Below are 5788 nucleotides of genomic sequence, written 5' to 3' on the forward strand. Positions count from 1 at the left end.
GTGTGGCGTGTAAAGAAAATAAAATAAAATAATTTATAAAGTTAAAACTTTATAGCTTTGTGACAATGACACTGCAATGGGCAACGTTTATAGTATATCCAATTGTTTTTTTTATATCTCTAACTATTGTTAAATTTGGCAAAAGCTTAATAAAAACGCTCTTTAGGTTTAATTTTAAAAACTAACTAACGGCCGTTCGGTTTATAAATTTAATTTTAAATTTTTTTTATTCAAAAATTCAAGTTGTAAAACATTTTATCTATAAAAATAAGTTCCTACAAAATAATCAAACCACCCTCTATTTCCTCAGCTCCTCTCAGGTTTTATGTCTTGATTTACACTCTCTCACTCTCCTCAAATCCCAATGGGATGGCAATTTAAACCCGGACTGGCGGAGACCCAACCCCCCAACCTCGATTAGAACGGTTTTTCCTGAAAATTACCCCCTATAGGGTTGGGGATGGTATTGAAAATTAAATCTCTGATGGTTTTCGGGCCGAGGCCAAGGACAGGGATAGGTTTGTAAGAACTTGAATTTTTAAACAACTAATTAGTTTATTAATAATAATATTAAGTCAATCACTAGTGATTATTAAACTATTAAATTATAATGTTAATTGCACTATAATTAATACCAATATTAAATTCTTTTAAATAAAATTATTTGTCTTGCTGTAATGGAAATACAGTTGTGAAAACTAAATGGATTAAATTAATAGTAAATAAGCTAGTTAGAGTTTAGTAGGAAGAAAATCATCCAGTTAAAAAAAATAAAAATAAAAAATATATATATATATATATAATAATAATAAATAAGTAAATAAGAAAGTTATATATATATATATATATACTAATATTGTATTGGCATCAATTTCAATTCAATTCAAAAAAAAAAAAGGGTCAAATTGCGAGAAAAGTGGCTGACTGCCACTTCTTTTCCTATACTGATCTAACGCATGCAAGGCATGCTTGTCTCCCAAGTTCACACTCAGCATCCCTAAGAAACAAGCATGGCTTAAGGATGGCAATTCCAAGCCAATAGAAATTTTTTTTGCTAAAAAAAGGAAATAATAAAATAAAACAAAAAGTTACTCCCATATTTCCTACATAAGGGACCTCACCATCAGCCATAATTCACACACACAGGACTGTGAGAGAAAAGAAAAAGTGGAAAGAAAAAAGAGAGTAGAAAAGAGAAGAGAAAGAGAGGAAAAAGATAGGGTACTTGGTGAATATCAATTTCAACTTAGTTTGAGAAGTGTTTGCAAAAGCTCTTGAGGTAAAAATGCATCACCTCTATCCTTCCTTAGATACCTCTAAGAGCATCTCCAACCCATCCTTCAAAACTTCAAATATGAAGGATCCTTCCTAATTTTGAGCTCCAACCCATCCTTCATTTCTTTCTCCCAAATGAAGGAAGATGGATTGATCCTTCAAATATGAAGGGAGGATGAACAAAATGAAGGAGACTTTAAAATACTATTCACTTTATATTTCTTATTATATTCGAAATAACTTTTAATGTGTAAATTTAATTTTTATAAAATTGACATCAATAAAAAGTATGAAATCATACCTTTAAAATGAGTATAATATTAAATATATTTTACAAAAATTTTAAAATTAAATATTTATTAATGAATAAAAATTACTTTTTGATTGGAGTTTGAATGAAGGAAATGAAGGTTTGTGGTTGGAGTTTGAATGAATAGTGACCTCCTCTATATTTACTTTTTGAATAAAAAATATTATTTCCATCCTCTTGAATAAAAATTTAGATTTTTAAGTTACTTTTCAAATGCCGCTGGTTTCATAATTTTTTATTAAGTATTGAGAGAGAAACGCCAATTTTTCCAAAATGTGACAGAATCTGTCCAGTTTTCTTAAAAAAATTATTTGGCCATCTTCCGTTGATTTTCAGTCTTCGAATCCTTCTAGAAATATGTTCTAAACTCAAGTATCTAACAAAACGTTCTAACCATACCTTCTTTTGATACTATTTGAGGCCACTTTTCCAACACAGATCACCTGTGCTAGAAGTACTATAACTCACTGTCCCAGAAAAACCAGTTTTCTTCCAAAATTTAATTCTCCCTTTTAAAATCGTTTTTAGCTCTGGTATTCTTCTTGGATTATTTTCCTAACTCAATGAACTAGCACCAGTTAAAATATCGTAATGGTTGAACATCGTTTGGTATGGGTTTCATATTTTTTTTTTACCATACAGTGCTGAAAAAAGTAGTGTGTAAATTCCTAAGAAATTTTGTGATAATTCCTAAAACATTTTATCATATTTATTTTGGTTGTCATACACGATTGTGTTGTGCTATATAAACATTATGTCGCTGTAGTTTTCAAACTAAAAGTCGTACATGCATCAAAATGTGAATTGGACAAAGTAAAAGGACACGGAATCGAACAGATACATTAAAATTTAAAAGTGATGGGGTGAGCTCGGTTTAGAATTTTGCACAAGTGAGTTGTGAACCCTAACATGGCACGGGAAGGTATTTCGGCTCTTATCGGTATAGGCGATATGAGGTTAGTGGTACGGGTGTCACAACATAGACCGTTCCGTTGAGGTAGACCGTGATGTCACGACTCGGGTACGTAACCCTGGTGCGTGGGCATCATTGGTAGTTATAGTAAGTAACATTTGAATATTTGACCAAGGAGGAGTCAGAATTGCTCGTGGCCATTGCTTAGCGGTTGAGTGGAAATAGTTCTCCGCGGGGAGTTGCTTAAACTTACCTGTTAAACTAAACCTATGTGACTTTAAAAAGAAAAGTGTGCATTTTCCTTATGATGAATCACTATTTCTGTTTGCCATTTTTTATTTATTTATTTATTTATCTATTGTTATTATTTTAACTGTTGGCATTTATGTTATGTTTATTAAATGCTGCTTATTATTCTGTTATTACACAATATTTTTTTTTTTTGTGAGTATTATTATCGGGGTGGGTATTTTCGGGTAGTATCTTATTGAGCTCATCGCTCATTGGCATTCCCATTGCCCTGGCGTTTCATGCCAGGTACCGAAGAAACCGAAGGAAACACCGAGGTGTTGGAAGGCAACATTCAAACCTGGTTAGCTTGAAGCGTGCCAAAATTTCGTGAACTATTTTTTGAGTTTTCTAGTTTTTTTTTTTTTTTTCTCTAGTTCTTTTATATTTGTGTACTAAGACAAAGTTTAAGTTTGATTGGTGTTGTAATTTAAGAATTTTAGTTTTCGTATTGTTAATTAATGCATGATGGTAAATTTGGTGGCAACATTGATGAGGATTTTTAATTAAGAAAATTGATTTTAAGTTTTAAACCTTATTATGATATCCTCAAATTTTAGGGCGTCACAAGGTTCCCCCGACCCCAGCCCCGAATAAACCCCGTACATCCCCGTATATGTAATATATTTCTAAATTTCATCTTCATTCTCTCCTATGGTTGAATCCCTCATTTCACTCACTCATTTTCTCTCTCTACTAATCTCCCCTCTCTCTCTCCCCCCTCCACCGCCGATCTTCTTCACTCGCCACCAATCTCCTCTCTCTCAGTATCTCTCTCTTTCTCTCGCTACCACCGTTGTCGCATATCAACGATCTCGCTACCACCGTTGTCGTACACCACCGATCCCGCTACCACCGTCGTCGCACATCACTGATCTCGCTACCACCGTCATCGTACACCACTGATCCCGCTACCACCGTCGTCGCACACCATTGCAGTAACGTGACTCACCGATCCCGCTACCACCGTGGTTTTTTTTAACAGATCTACGATTTTTTTTTTGAAAAGTCTTGATCAATTTATATATATATATTCAGATCTAATTTTGTTGTTAGGGTATTATTGTTAAGGTTTTATCTTGTGAAACCCTGTGTTTTTATATAAAAATAAATAAATAAATAATATATATATTTTAATTTTCTTAAGTAATTATTCATAATTTTTTGAATTTAATAGTCTGTATATTTTTATACTGAAAAGTTATTCAAAATAAGATAAAATAAAATATTTTTGACTTTATTACTCAATATTAATTTCTGAACCGTATGATATTTTTATTATATTTTTCTTTACATTTTTTTTTGTAGTCAAATTACACTAAAATGTAATATTTTCTGTACTAAAACCCAATCAAAAACCATGAGTTTGCTCCCCATGTTTTCTCACCTCCCACCTTCCACATGCAACCAACTTCTGTATCAAAAGAAAATGTGGTGGACATGCAGATGCTATATACACCAGGTGTTGCATTCTTCTTTTTAATTTCTATCTTCTTTTACTCTTTCTCATTCTTCCCATAAATTGAGTCTAACGTTTCCTTATATTTCTTCATCTTTTGTTTCACTTCCAGCTTCATCTTTCTCTCTCTGTCCGTCGGTTCTCTCTCTTTCTCTCCCCCTCTCTCATTCTCAAAACTCTCTTTCTCCTTCTTTATCTATGTTTTTCCTCCTCCCCCCGACCTCCATAGCCACGGCCTCAACCCATACTACCACCATTGGTGCACCGTCGGACCGCCACAACCACCATCACCTATTTCCATTATCATCTAGAACCACCATTCACAAAGTGTTGTAAGTGAAGAAATAGAAAAAGAAGGAAGATGGAGGAGAAAGAAACAAAGTTAGAGAAGTTTATTTTGAAGTTCAAAAGTTAGTTTTCGGCTTACTTTTGGCATGCCAAAACCATCCATTCTGGGAAGAAGTGAGAAAAATAGGCCATGTAAGATGAAGTATGAAGTAAGTTGAAGAGATTGGCCAAAGAATGAAGTAAAACCGTTAAGAATTAAGAAAGTTATGGGGTCTGAAAGATGGTTCGAAAAAAATGTCCGAGACGGTAGGAAAATAATCTTATTTTTTGTCAAATTTTGGAGATTCGATGGCATGCAAAAAGAGACGGAACAAGGCGTGTGAGTAGTGAACCAAAAACTAGGCCGTGAGGTGAATCCAATGACAGAAAAATAAGATAAAACGGAGTTACGATGAAGAAAATACAAACATTTGAACTGGTGACATTGAAACTAAAATTCTGGGTCTTCTGTTCGTGCATGCTACGGCTGTCGGAGAAGATAAATTGAATTTTATCCAGCGTTTCTCAGCCCATGGTGCTACGGTGCATCCTAGTACCTTTAGGTTAATCGAGTGGTCCTATGACTTTGGGGATGACTACCCTTAGGTTTTTCGACGTGTAGAATCCATTTTTGGGGTTAGATCTTGCAAATTCTAAGGCTAAGATGATGATCAACAACTAAAAGTTCTAAGAGAATCTAGTGGCAGATCAACGGTGAGATCGCGTCCGATTGATGTGAAATTTCAGCAAGACGATCATGGAGCCAGGACGATCATGTCATACGATCAGAATCATAAATCAAATTCGGACGATAAATCGTTAGCAACCTAACATAGTAAGAAAACTCTCATAACCGTATCATTCTTTTTAATTGTTAAATTTTTAGATTTGTGTTCATATGTTAACATAGCTAAAACTTTAGATAAAATTTTGTTTATAGTTGTATGTAAATTTGTCATTGGTATATTAAATATTTGAAGGTCATTTCTCTATTAGTAGCCTTAAAATCATGATATAATCTTGGAATTAGACTTGCATGTGTAGTTTGCGCCATTAAAGGGATTATTAAAATTTTATTTGGTTTGATTATATAACTCTTCAATCTGCCAGAAACTTGTACGATTTTTGAGACAATTTTATGCTCAAAATTTTGAAATAATTTCTTCTACAAAGTTGTTGAGAATGATGTCTAGTTCATCCAAGAATTGTTTCAACA

The sequence above is a fragment of the Camellia sinensis genome, chromosome 8, assembly GCF_055761805.1.
Source record: "Camellia sinensis isolate YWXY chromosome 8, ASM5576180v1, whole genome shotgun sequence".
In the NCBI taxonomy this organism is placed as follows: domain Eukaryota; kingdom Viridiplantae; phylum Streptophyta; class Magnoliopsida; order Ericales; family Theaceae; genus Camellia; species Camellia sinensis.